This window comes from Temnothorax longispinosus, chromosome 4 (genome assembly GCF_030848805.1).
Source record: "Temnothorax longispinosus isolate EJ_2023e chromosome 4, Tlon_JGU_v1, whole genome shotgun sequence".
Lineage (NCBI taxonomy): Eukaryota > Metazoa > Arthropoda > Insecta > Hymenoptera > Formicidae > Temnothorax > Temnothorax longispinosus.
The window spans coordinates 9,884,306-9,898,448 of NC_092361.1; the positions used below are offsets into that span (position 1 = coordinate 9,884,306).

Below are 14,143 nucleotides of genomic sequence, written 5' to 3' on the forward strand. Positions count from 1 at the left end.
GTATTTGCTGCAGTAGAGTATTCTGGTATGTATAATTTACTATTTTTAATATACTTTTGTGCATTCTAACCTCAAAATGATGCTCTGTAGCATACCAGCATAACGTATCCGTGCATGCAATTTTTGTTATTTATTTATATTATACTAATCAACAACATCCAAAAGAACTATTTTTACTTTAAGATATTTTTTTTTGCGTTATTACGATAAATCAAGCAAGTAACGTTACATCGCTATCGCAAAAAAACGGGTATTTTCATAGTTCAAAAAAAATATACTTTTTGAAATGGATCAAAAAACGAATTCAGCCATTTCAAAGAACAACTTTTTAGCTTTCAAACGCGATTTAAAAAATGTCGATATCTTTTTTTTTCATAAAGTTATGCAATTTAAAAGAAAAAATGAATTTTTATGAAAATTTTTTGAGAATGGTTTACATTTTCAAATGTATCTTTGTTCAAACAAATAATGTAATAAATCTATCAACGCCATTGTATTTTTGAGAAAATTTCCGATCCAAAAAAAAAAATTTGTTTCAATTGATAAATTACAGCCCGATATATACAGTTAATCAAAGTCGCCGGGTTAGGCTAACCCATGTCCGTACGGAACGTAACTTTTTTATAGTCCGTACCCTGAGGGTTAAAGAAACCTGCCGATTTATTCTGAAGTAATCTTCTCTCTAAGATTGTAATTCACCGATTCAGTCTGAAACAACTTGCTGATTTATTCTGACGTAACCTTTTCTGTCAAATACATTATATTTGTATTATTGTTATTTGCGTGTGTTAACTGCGCTACGTTCCCTCTCCTCCTCCGACCGCGATTACCCGAAGAAACTCACACCTGAGAGAATTGCGATCTTGTGGATTGTGGTGCGAGGAATCGCACCTGGCGCCCAATATTTCGAGGAATTATTTAGTCGAGCTACTATCTGGGTTTCTGAAAGTCTTGTCGTGATTGATTTTTTGTAAGATCGTTAGTGAATAAAAGCGACGGCGCGCTCCTTCACGGCCGGCGAGACCGTGAGGACATCGTCGTTGTCGTCACAAATTTTAAACTAATTTTTTATTTTCACATTTCCTTTATGTAACGAAATGACATCAATATTCTTCATATCTTTCAGACTGTACAGTAACTTGAAAATAACATAAAAAAATATTATGTAATGTAACGCAAAATAATGATCTAAAACTTATTTCAGATTTGTGGACGACAATTGCACCGGCAGTAGCCGTGACAACACGACACGCAAGGAAGAAGATCCGTATGAGACAATTAAGTGGATGAAGGATGAATTAAACCATTATCGAACACTTGGAGAATTTCATAAAAATTCATCAGAGAATCATTTTCAGTAACAAAACGTTCTTCAAGCGAATAACGTGGCATTAAAATTGGAATTAGCAGAACGGGAACAGCAGTTAAAGGAAATTCTTGCCGAAAATTTAACACTGAAAAAGTCCATTGCCGATCTTCATGTAAGATTAGAGACAACGAATCTCGAAAAAGAAACAGCACTGACAGTGGGTGTCACTGAAAAGGTCAAAACGGTACTAAACCCATATTTTACCGAGGGGCAAATACGGTGCTTATTAGAAAATAAAAAATGGGTGAAGTGGTCAGTTGATGATTATGCTTCTGCCATTTCGTTCCGGAGCATCAGCCCCAAAGCATACCGTTACTTCTGTTTAAAATTACACTTCCCTCTACTATCGCTGGCATCATTACGAAGATGGGCACTAAAAAAGTTTGATGTCTACGAAGGCTTTTTAATGGACGTACTAGCGATCATGAAGCAGAAAAGCGTAGACCTATCTGAAATGATGAAGATCGCTGTACTCACTTTTGATGAAATGGCAGTATCTAATGAAGTACGCTTTGACTCGAAATTAGAAAAGTTGATCGGACCATGCTCCAAAGTACAGGTCATTATGGTACGTGGACTATTTGGGAATTGGAAGCAAACCATTTATTATAAATTTGACCAGCCAATGAAGAAGAATATTTTGGATGATGCATTAACACTCTTGCATAATGCTGGATATCAAGTTGTTGCATGCACATCGGACATGGGGAACAAGGAAGTATGGGGAGAATTGAAGATCACTCCCGAGAAACACTACTTCCAACATGCGTCAATTAAAGACGCTAAAGTGTTTGTTTTTGCAGACGTTCCTCATCTTCTTAAGCTTCTAAGGAACTGGTTTATTGATGATGGCTTTACATTAAGCAACTGCAAAAAGACATTTACTTCTCAAGTTTACGAGGAAATTGTGAAGATGGGTAACTCTGGAGATCTTCGCATAGCTCACAAAATAACCCAACAACTCCTTAATGCTCGACAAAACTTGAGGCAGTCAGTGCACCCGGTAGCAAAACTCTGGTCCCACACTGCTGCGAAAGCCATCAAATGGGCCGGTGATCACTAGCTTTTAAAAGAGGTGGAATATCTCAAATACTCTGATTTCGTCCTGGCTGTTAATAATTAGTTTGATGTTCACAATTCCCAAACCAAGTACGGCACACACCCAGGTGTTAATGGTTATGGTATGGATCTGGAAAAGCAAGAACAAATATTATCTCTGATGACTTTGCACATGAAGAGCATGCGAGTAGGCCGCAGGACAAAGATGATGCCATTTCAGGAAGGCATTATTATCAGTAACGCTTCTCTACGTGCATTACATGATTATCTTAAAATCAAATTCCCCCAAGATTTTTAATATATAATAACACGCCAACAAGATATATTGGAAAACTTCTTTTTGTATATTAGGGGAATGGGTGCAACCAATGACAGCCCCTCTGGGTACGACTTTCGGTACAGACTCCGTTGGTACGTCCTTGGTAAACATTCACAAGCTTTGTTTACCATGAACAGAAATACGGAAGAAGATTTAAATGCAGCATGCATGTCTTCATTGTCAAGTGCTGACACTTCTCACACTGCAGAACAGCCTACATCCCAATATGTACAATCGGATCAAACGACGTCGACAAGCACATCTGTGAAAAACATGACTTTATCAACCCCAAATTCAGAGTTACTTCATTCGTTTAATGAAAATTTCACGGATGCGACTGTTGTAGAGGACAATTTCAAATGTGCAGACGATAATCTCCAAGAAGAAATAACTCTCACACAGGAATTATTTAAAAACATTATCAATATTCATGCAATGAATTATTGGAGGATTCTATCCATGAGAGAGATAATGACAGAAGTGACAATTTGGAAATCTTGGATAAAGATGTATGTGAGAATGAAAATGAAGAAAACGACTTGTGGAACTTTATGCAATGTGGCTTCAAAATTCAACATCAAGAAAAGGAACCAGTCAGCTGTACCAATAGCAACGATATAGTCCAAACAGCAGGACTGCAATATGTTGCGGGTTATGTAGCCCATCGCTTCATATCAAAATATCCATTTTTAGGAGAGCGTACAATCGACATTACTGACAATTCTCGTACGAAAGAATGTGATTGGGTAAAAACAATTTCCAAAGGGTACCTAATTCATCCATCAGAGGAGCTCATGAATCTAAGCAAAGTTGTGGATAAATGCTTTGTAGCTTTCCACGGTGAAGGCTTTTTAACGGAAGACTATGTCATCCGAAAAGTTGTCTCCCTCGTTAAAAACTCCGGATACAATTCAAATTGGGTACCTGAGGAAGTGCTACAATGCCTCGTTAGAACTCGCACATGTACATCAGAGTGAAGGAAATTAATAAAAAAGAAAATACAAGAAAGGAAGAAAAAAGAAAGACAAAAAAGTTAAAAAAATTAAATTTTTTTCTTGCAAAAAGACAGCGCAAATAAGCGCAATCTTGTCTACTCGAGAAAAAACGATGTACAATAACGTTTGTAATAATTATGTAAATATACTTGACAGAATGAAATAATGTATATAAATATGTGTACCTAAAAGTGAAATTTATAGTAATATTGTAATAAATTATATTAATACCACACTGTCGAGAAAGGATTGAAAAACATGAAAACACTTACACTTACACTTATTAATTTTATTCGTGCAATTTCATTTTTAATATTGATATTTTTTAAATATTTTTTTTTATATTAAAGTATGTATTAAGATGTAAAAAAAACAATAAAGATAACAAATAGTAAGAAGGAATACATTCGGGATTTAGAGGTTTCCATTTATGCAACAAACTGTCTACTTTTACATATATAATTTCACACGATTAACGAATTATCAATTAATGTCACATAATACACATTCGTACATATATACATATGTAGTTGTATGTAATGTTACAGTCTAGTCAGTCATAGCAAATTCTGCAATGTACCGCCACTTACATCCCTAGAATTCTAAGGATTTTTTTATGTTGGTAGACATATATTTTTTCGTGTCGCAATCAGAAAGAAACAGTAGATTTTAGACAAAGAAAGAGTCGTTTTGCGCACACCATGTATTCTTCCACCATGGGCCTCTCCGATGATTCTCTCGCACCTCCGACGCGACACGAACCGAATCTATTGTTGGGCGCCAGACACGTAATTTCGCGTCCGCGAAACCGCGAAAAACTAAAAGGAAACGCAAAACGAAATAAGTCGGTGTGCAAGGGAATGGTTAGCTCGACCTAATAACAGGACGGGGTTGATGAAGGGCAGCGCGATACTCGGCGGAGTGTCACGTAAATCATGAATTCAATCGCTAACAAATAAAGTAACATTTATTGTGTAGTGAACAAGGGCCGTACTGGCCTTCATTAATAAGAGAAATAATAGTACGGTTGATAACGCGGGCGTCAATTTCTAAATAACAAAATGATAGTAACGCGGACGCCAGAAAACACGAAAAATTAAGTAATTTTAGTAAACGCGCGGAAAGCGTCGTTATTAAGCAAAATAATATCAGGAGAAATTCAAACTCACAAAATCTTCAAAATCATATAAACCACGCAGGTAATAATACTAGACTATTAGACTGACGAATAATGTAGGGTACCGGCGCAAGTTCCGGCCGAATACGACATAACAAGAGTAAACGCGAAATAATGGCGTGAAATGCCGCGAAATGATAGCGTGTCACGCTCGGAGCGCGTGAACGCAAGGTCCCAAGCCGTGCAGGGATTCTGTCGCCAAATAATCCTAATTTAACCCAAGTAATAATCTTAGTCGAACGAGAATAGTAATCTTAGTAGTAGTTAGTATAAGCCGATTCCACCCCGGGGGCTCCGAGGGGGGTGAGGGAGGGGGGAATATCGGATTTCGCGGGGGAGTGAGGGGAGGGGAGTATTGAATTTTCAAGAATATCGGATTTCGCGGGGGAGTGAGGGGGAGGGGAGTATTGGATTTTCAAGAATATCGGATTTCGCGGGGGAGTGAGGAGGAGGGGAGTATTGGATTTTCAAGAATATCGGATTTCGCGGGGGGAGGGGGTGAAGGGGAGGGGAGTATAGGATTTTCAAAAATATCGAATTTCGCGGGGGGAGGGGAAGGGGAGGATGAATCACCGGGGATGACTCACCCGCGCCGCGGATCCGCGGAAGGGGAAGTCCGCGTTCGCGGTCGCGCCGCGGGGTCCGCGCGAGGGTCCGCGGGGGCCGCGGGAGTCGCGTGGGGGTCCGCTGGGGCTAGACGGCGCATCGAACCTGTCGGAACAGGTAGATTAAAATAGTAAGTACTCACTTTAAACACGGCGAACCACTCGTCGACCGGTGGTCATATCCACCGAAACTTGCAGGGAGTCGTCAGGCACCAAACGAGGCGTGACAAGCATCTCCGCGTAAGAGGGAGGGGGCGACGCCGGCCTCGGGCCTAAATTTGCAGCAATTTGCGCTTAGTAAGCGTCTCAACAGAAACTTATACCGCTTAGTAGTAGACGTTTTTTTATTTCTCTACAAACTCGCTACGCGGTTCGCGTAAGCAATCAGCGCCTCGTCTACGAGGAGAAATCGGGCACCCGTCAGGCGGAACAGGTCCTCCCGCGCGCGACCTGGCGCGGATATCGTGTCCCCAAACGGAAGCCGGGGCGCGGAAGGAGCGCCTTCAAACGCCTCTATAGCGTCTTCAAACTGGGGAGCGTCGGGCCCCCTCAAAATTTCACTGTCTTTTATGTCTTTAGGTATATTGGGTTCGTGCGGAGGCATCACAAAAAAACTTCGTTTAATCACAAAAAAACTTTGTTTAATCACAAAAAAATACAATGTCACGTTCGAGAACTTTTTACTATTGGCCTGCAGACTCCGATTGCTCGGTCTGTACTCGCGCTACACAGCCACGACGAGACTGAATTCAATGACGGTTGCAGAAGTCGCCAGAGAAAAATATAATGGCCGTGTATAAAACTAATAGTCGTAAGATAAAATATGTCTCACACTACAAAGGCGAGCGCCGAGGTCCGCCGAACATCGGCACCTCGCTTCTATGTTATGATATGCGATAATGCAATATTTGATTACCAATTCATGCAACCGATGCTCCAGCGGACGTCGCATATACGGCTCGAATAGAAATGCGCGCGAAAAAAATATAGTATGATTTATACTTAAAAAAACAATCCATCTACGCAGTATGTGAAAAAAAACAAAGGAAGAAATGACGTCATCGGGACGATGATCGACCCGATAACGCATCGAACCTGTAGGGACATATTCGTCGCAAACAACAGTTTTCTAGGAAAAGGAGGTGTTATCGCGTAGACTAAACAATCGAACCTGTCGGGACACGTTCGACGTAAACAACATATTTCTAGGAAAAGGGGGCGGTTATCGCGTAGATTAAACAATCTATCTACGCAGTACGTAAAAAACAAAGGAAAAAAATGACGTCATCGGGACGATGATCGACCTGATAACGCATCGAACCTGTCGGAACATGTTCGTCGTAAACAACATTTGATAAAAGTAAGGCATAGGGAAGGACATGCACGCAAAGAAAATACATCGTTTGTTTTTAAGTGTAAAAAAACCTGTTTATTTAACTCTTCTTTTACATAATATATCTTACGTGCTAAGAAACTAAAGTTGCGAGCTCACAATCGATGAGTTGATTCGTATTGAACGCATCGCTAGCGTATATTGCATTCGACGCTTCCCTGAGATCCGTCACGGTGGACGCGATATCGGAGAACCGCGCAAATTTTGCATCGACCGCCGCAAGGATTCTGACCAAACGATCGAATCTCGCTTCGATGCACCGATCGAGATCGAACATACGATGCAGCGTCGATTCGGTCATCATCAAGCGTACGTTTACAGATTCGAGACGTATGAGTTTGACGTTATTAACCGACATACAAACTCTCACCGTTAGCGGTCCAACGTTTATAAAACTATGGATATCTTTGAAGTCGTTGCGAAAGAAATTCTGAATATTTCGTCGTTGCTCGTAGAGTGCCTTCCACGTTTCGAGAGACAACAGCAGTTCCTTTCCTCGATGATCTCCAACGGCGATCTCCACATAGCTCGGTGGACCCACGTTGATGCCAATTTCGAGGAATTTGTATCCCGTAGCTGTCAGCGTGTATTGTCTGCTGAGTATACGTACCGCGCGACGGTCCCCCAAAATGCTGGATAAAAGAAATGAAAATAGTTTTATTTTTCGAAAGTATTACAATATGCAAAAATCAAGAGACACGGTAGTGTCTCGCGCCAAGTACGCGCGAAGCGAGACGCACCGTGACTCTTTTACGCGAACGCATGAGTTGCGAGTATCCGAGATTTTGAGATCTCAATAACGAGTAAACGGATCAATTTCTAAGTAGGTTCGATCGATAGCTTGGGGTTTGATTTATAAATAAAAGTCTTTTTTTTCCGTTACGTGCCCTACGAGCGAAGATATTGCGATGCAAAGTCCAAATGTGGAAAATTTTTTTTTAAGAAACGTCCACGTCGGACAAAAATGGCGGCTGGTGTGTCACTTTCCCATTTTTGACACGAGATTGCACTCGTGCACTGTCGCAGTGCGTGACAGTATTTTACAACCTAGAAAAGGATAAGTGTAAGTGTGTGATAGTCGTGATCGTTGCTGATCGTTGCCGCGTCGTGACAGATAGTGAAATATATATAAGTATTGACCGTAGAGAGCTGATGCCAAGAAATCTTTAAGAAGGAAGGTGTATCTACAAATGCCTTGTAAAAGTTGTCAAACTGTCTGTTTACGCGAGCGTTACTTCTGTAGTAACTTACGATAATTCACTCGTTTACGCGGAGTAAATTATAGTAAGTTACTACAAAATCCCGTTTACGCGAAGGAAAATTCTGTTTACGCGAAGGAATTATCGTAAGTTTACTACGCTCGCGTAAACGTAGTAAGTGAAATATATAAAGTATTAACCACAGAGAGCTGATGTCGAGGAGATTTTTAAAAGAAGGAAGGTGTACCCAAAATTGCACACGTACGTATATGCTGTCTTGTAAAAGTTGTCGAACTATATGTTTATGCGAGTGAGTACATCTGTAGTAACTTACAGTAATTCATATTAAGATACGTCGTCGTCTCTCAATCAGAGAAACGTAACCTTCACTACTTTCAACGGTGGCTCTTGATTTCCGATCATAATAGTTACTATAAAATCTCCCGTTTACGCGGAGGAATTATCGTATCGTAAGTTACTACAGAAGTAACGTTTGCGTAAATAGGTTATAAAAATAACACGATGTTATATATGCGGTTTGCCGTGAATATATATATATATCTGCCGTGAATATATATATATATCTGCCTAGTGCTCTGAATGTCATCTAGTCATACATATCAAGAATTTTCGATGGGCTTCTTCAGAAGATAGGATACGAAGAAAATCCTAATGCATGATGACGATATCACAAAGATGCTAAGGCTAGATGCCACGAAATGTGCATGTACCGTCGGTCACGCGGAATGCAAGAAAAAATCCGCCGTTAAATTGAGCGAACATTCACGAATCCTGATACCCACAAGTAATTTCTTACAATCGTCTTATGATCCTGATTATCTCATAATTTGTATTTTTGTACGTGTATTTTATGCTTTGATAGAAGGAACGTGAAAAAGAGCAGGAAAAGGTGTTTGCACAAGCTCGCGCACAAGCCTGAACTCTAGATTCAGATGAGGAAGGAACAAATAATTACGAATCCGGTTTTTAAGAGAGAGATTGCATTTAATAATTTAAATACTTTGAAATGACTCGAATGGGCAGAACTAGACAAAGAATACCAACATTCGTTGCATAGGAGAAGGGAAACTGCCCGAAAACCTTCCCAGTATTCGCGCGTGAACAAATTATTACATAGATTATATAACATACAATGAAAATTACAAGAAATGCATAAAAACACACAAAAGAAATAAGTCAATAATTATTATAGTACAGTCCTTTTCTTGTATTGATGACAAAATAAAAGTTGAATTCACTGATGCTTTCCTCGATATATAATCAGGTTAATCATAAAGGAAATATTTATAGTACTTAATCTCAGAGTTTCTATTGACGTAGTCAAAATAAAGAAGATTACTTAATATAAAGAAGGGACTGTTCAATTAGTAAAAGCAAATCAATCAGAATATAAGTTCAGTTTATACATAATTGAAATAGTTACTGAATTAATGTATCAATCTTTGACTTCTTAATAATAATTACTGTTCATTGGCTTTTTACAATTTACCATATGTAAACAACAAATAACTCCTTTTCAGCAAAATCATGTATTCAGTACAAAAAGAATAAGGTATAATAATTTCTAAATTTCTCGTATTCATAGGCCTTATGATTTGATCGACACATTAATTCACTTTAGCATAAACGGAATATTTGGTCATTCAGAATTCGCAAAATACTTAGTAGAACAATTATCAAATCAATGAGAAATAATTCTTATATAAACGCACGGAAATGAATAATATGTAGTTTGATAATAACGCAAGAGACGATTTATATGTTTCGCACGGAACGCAGTTTCATTGAATACTTATTCAAAGTGAATGTAAAGAATGTTCGCAAAGTAACATAATACACAATAAGAAAGATTGTCTGATTAATGAGAAAAAAACAATCGCATAAAGAATAAATAAAGTCTTTCTTTTACTTTTCACGAAAATGGTTGCAACCGTACGATTAATGATTTTACTTTAGACTGAGCTCAGTGTTACGATATAACTGGATATGTAAGCTTAATGCAAGATGAAATAATCGGGGATTCCTTGTGAAGCATTAGACGGGGTCTAATGTAAAAGAATCGGGGATTCTTTGTGATATGTTAGACGGGTGTCTAACTGCCTCTCTCGTACAGATTACAGGGGTTACCTTATGATTGCGGATTTGATTACAGTTTTGGTGGTAAATTTCAATGATCAAATCAAAAGACGGTGTCTCGAACGTTACTGAAAATGGCTTCCTTCCTTCAGACTTCGAAAGGGCTCGTGATTCCTGTCGAAAAGGCTCTCTCGAACGTTGCAGCAAATGGCTGCCTTCCTTCTTTCCACGTGCCGGCATGGCTCGCCGGGACGGATATCCCTGGATTCCTCTCGGTGACGATCGCAGTTTAACGTATCTTTCGTTGAGTAATATATTTGAAGTAATTAATCTATTACGAAACACGTAGAGGCAATTCACAACTTAATGACTCGCGACTTAAAGGATGACGCAATTTTCTATCGCATTTAGCAACAGTGCACGATGTTTCGTGCACGAAATCTGGGTAACGAATGCTCGCTCGCCCGGGCTGCACGCCCCTCCCGATATCCCTACGCAAGCGCGCGGGAAGCCCGCGCTCGACCGTTCTCGAGCGCCTGGATTACTACGCGGTCGGACCTATTTCGCGCATGCCGACCTACCGCAATACGAACGCCATAGATGGCCGTACTTATACAATCTCTCTCTCTTTTTTTCTTTCAACTTCAAACAAAAGGAAAGAGCACTAGCGGCAAAGCAGACAGAAAAGAACAAACAGAAGAGACAGATTCAAGCTTTGTCTTTTAATCTGGACGAAGACGAAGATGAAGCTGAGATGTCTTCTGACGAAGGCAATGCCGAAAAATCCCCGCAGTCAGAAAATGTGCAATCTGATGGCCCTGCGATTAAGAAGATTTAGAAAAATCCAGATGTAGATACATGTTTTTTGCCAGTAGGGAAAGGGACGAGGAGGAAAATAAACTTAGGGAAGAATTGAGACAAGAATAGGCTAGAAAGCAGAACGCGTTGAAGGAAGAAGAAATTGAGATCACATTCAGTTATTGGGATGGATCTGACCATCGTCGGAGTGTTATAATGAAGAAAGGTGAAAGAAAGATGTCTCAGTGGTTTAGAGAACGTTTAAGTTATTAAAATACTCCAGTGTCACTTTTGGAGTAACATTGGCATGATATATAATGTTCTGCTGCATAAATTAAATTTTCACATACAGGTAATTCTATCTATTAGGTTCTTCAGAGATGTTTAGAAGTTCTGAGGCCCGAGTTCAGCGAGCTTAAAACAGTAATGGCAGATCAGTTAATATATGTCAAGGAGAATTTTATATTACCGCACCATTATACGTTTTACTGCAACTGTAACTGATTTTATTGTAACTAAGATAAATATACTAAATGATAAAACTTATGAAGCAATATCACAATGTTGGCATGTTATTTTAATGTATGTAATATTGCGATTAGGCACGAGGAAAGAGCGGGCCTCTGTTCACATTTGACGTTCACGATGATATTCGTATTATGCACGATGCTTCTGTCGAAACCGAGGAATCACATGTCGGAAAAGTTTTACTTAGATATTTATTATTAAAAGAATATTTTGCATAATTCTTTTTTATGTTATTTTTTTATTTTTCTCATTAGATCATGGTACGAGAGGAACAAACACATTTTTCCAGCGAGTAGATGGGAACCTTTTGATCCAACGAAAGTTACGACAAGTATACAGTGTCGGATAAAAATAGGAAGAAAGCTAAAATCTGATCTTAGATTCAACGAATTGTCCAATTTTGTTTAAAGGATTCAGATTCAAGGACTGTAAATATTATAACCAGATAAATAACTTTGTTTCATCGTACAATTGATTCATTATAAAACAGCTGATTATATATATATATATATATATATATATATATATATATATATATATATATATATATATTATAATATATTTTATAATAATATATATATATATATATATATATATATATATATATATATATATATATGGGCAGATCCATTACTTTTCGACCAAAAGTTGCGGGGGTGGGTCACCGATTTTGATGCCGATTTTTTCCTCGAAAGTACACTAGAAAAGGAGATGATCCTGAAAATTTGAGCCCGATTCGATCAAATCCGGCCGCTGGAGAATTTTTTGAATTTTGAAAAAAGTCGATTTTTCAGTCATTTTCAAAAATTTATATCTCAGCTTCTATATAACTTAGAGACTCGTTTGAGGCCGCATTCTTTTCTGTAAACCCTCTACTTTTAAGGAAAAAATTGGTCATTGGTTTACATTCAAGTCCGGCTTCACGGCGAGCTGCTAACTAAACCACTGTTTTAGAGAAATTTTGCCTATTTTTGAAATGCTGTCATATCTACAGTTTTCGAAGTAGAGGGTTGATCAGCAGCTGATATTTTTTGTTCAGGTATACTCTGAAGAAATCTACCCACTTTTTACTTGATTGCTTCTATTTTGTTAAGTTATGGCCATCTAAAGCCGATCGATTTTCGAAAAATCGCCATTTTCAGATAGCCAGAACTTTTTTCTTTCAACTCGAAATTCTTTGAAATTTTCAGGGAATATACTTCATTATATCCTTAAACAACCCTGAAAATTTCAATTTTGGAATAGAAGTGGTTTCCGAGTTATGAAGTTTTTAAAATGTCAACTTTTCGATTTAATATGACATTTTTTGTGGTTTTATCATCAATTTTGTAAATTTAATGTAAATAATTGATATTTTTCGGAAAATATATTCGAAAATAAGGAGCAAAACGGATTGTTTGAGAAAATTGAGGGAAAAAATTATTATTTTTTATTTTAATTTATTTGTTTAAAATTTTTAAAAAGTAAATATTTATTTATTTCTTTTAATAATATGTTGAATACAAATTTCCAAAGTATTTGAGAACTATCATGTCATGTTTAGCAAATTATACTTTGCTCATAATTTACCGCGTCTATTGAAAAAAAAAAAATAAATTAAATTAAATTAAATTAGATTTTTCAATAGACTGGCGGTAAATTATGAGCAAAGTATAATTTGCTAAACATGACATGATAGTTCTCAAATACTTTGGAAATTTGTATTCAACATATTATTAAAAAAAATAAACAAATATTTACTTTTTAAAAATTTTAAACAAATAAATTAAAATAAAAAATATTAATTTTTTCCCTCAATTTTCTCAAACAATCCGTTTTGCTCCTTATTTTCGAATATATTTTCCGAAAAATATCAATTTTATTTACATTAAATTTACAAAATTAATGATAAAACCACAAAAAATGTCATATTAAATCGAAAAGTTGACATTTTAAAAATTTTATAACTCGGAAACCACTTCTATTCCAAAAATGAAATTTTCAGGGTTGTTTAAGGATATAATGAAGTATATTCCCTGAAAATTTCAAAGGATTTCGAGTTGAAAGAAAAAAGTTCTGGCTATCTGAAAATGGCGATTTTTCGAAAATCGATCGGCTTTAGATGGCCATAACTTAAAGAAATAGAAGCAATCAAGTAAAAAGTGGGTAGATTTCTTCAGAGTATACCTGAACAAAAAATATCAGCTGCTGATCAACCCTCTACTTCGAAAACTGTAGATATGACAGCATTTCAAAAATAGGCAAAATTTCTCTAAAACAGTGGTTTAGTTAGCAGCTCGCCGTGAAGCCGGACTTGAGTGTAAACCAATGACCAATTTTTTCCTTAAAAGTAGAAGGTTTACAGAAAAGAATGCGGCCTCAAACGAGTCTCTAAGTTATATAGAAGCTGAGATATAAATTTTTGAAAATGACTGAAAAATCGACTTTTTTCAAAATTCAAAAAATTCTCCAGCGGCCGGATTTGATCGAATCGGGCTCAAATTTTTAGGATCATCTCCTTTTCTAGTGTACTTTCGAGGAAAAAATCGGCATCAAAATCGGTGACCCACCCCCGCAACTTTTGGTCGAAAAGTAATGGATCTGCCCATATATATATATATATAT

General features: G+C 37.5%; 1 long non-coding RNA gene across 1 annotated transcript; it reads left to right on the plus strand.

Moving 5' to 3' along the window:
• The first annotated feature begins 10,873 nt into the window (after window positions 1-10,873).
• LOC139811754 (uncharacterized) lies at window positions 10,874-12,068 on the plus strand. The gene is made up of 3 exons (XR_011731739.1): window positions 10,874-11,237; window positions 11,364-11,706; window positions 11,794-12,068. It is a non-coding gene; the product is annotated as an uncharacterized lncRNA (long non-coding RNA).
• The last annotated feature ends 2,075 nt before the right edge of the window (window positions 12,069-14,143 follow it).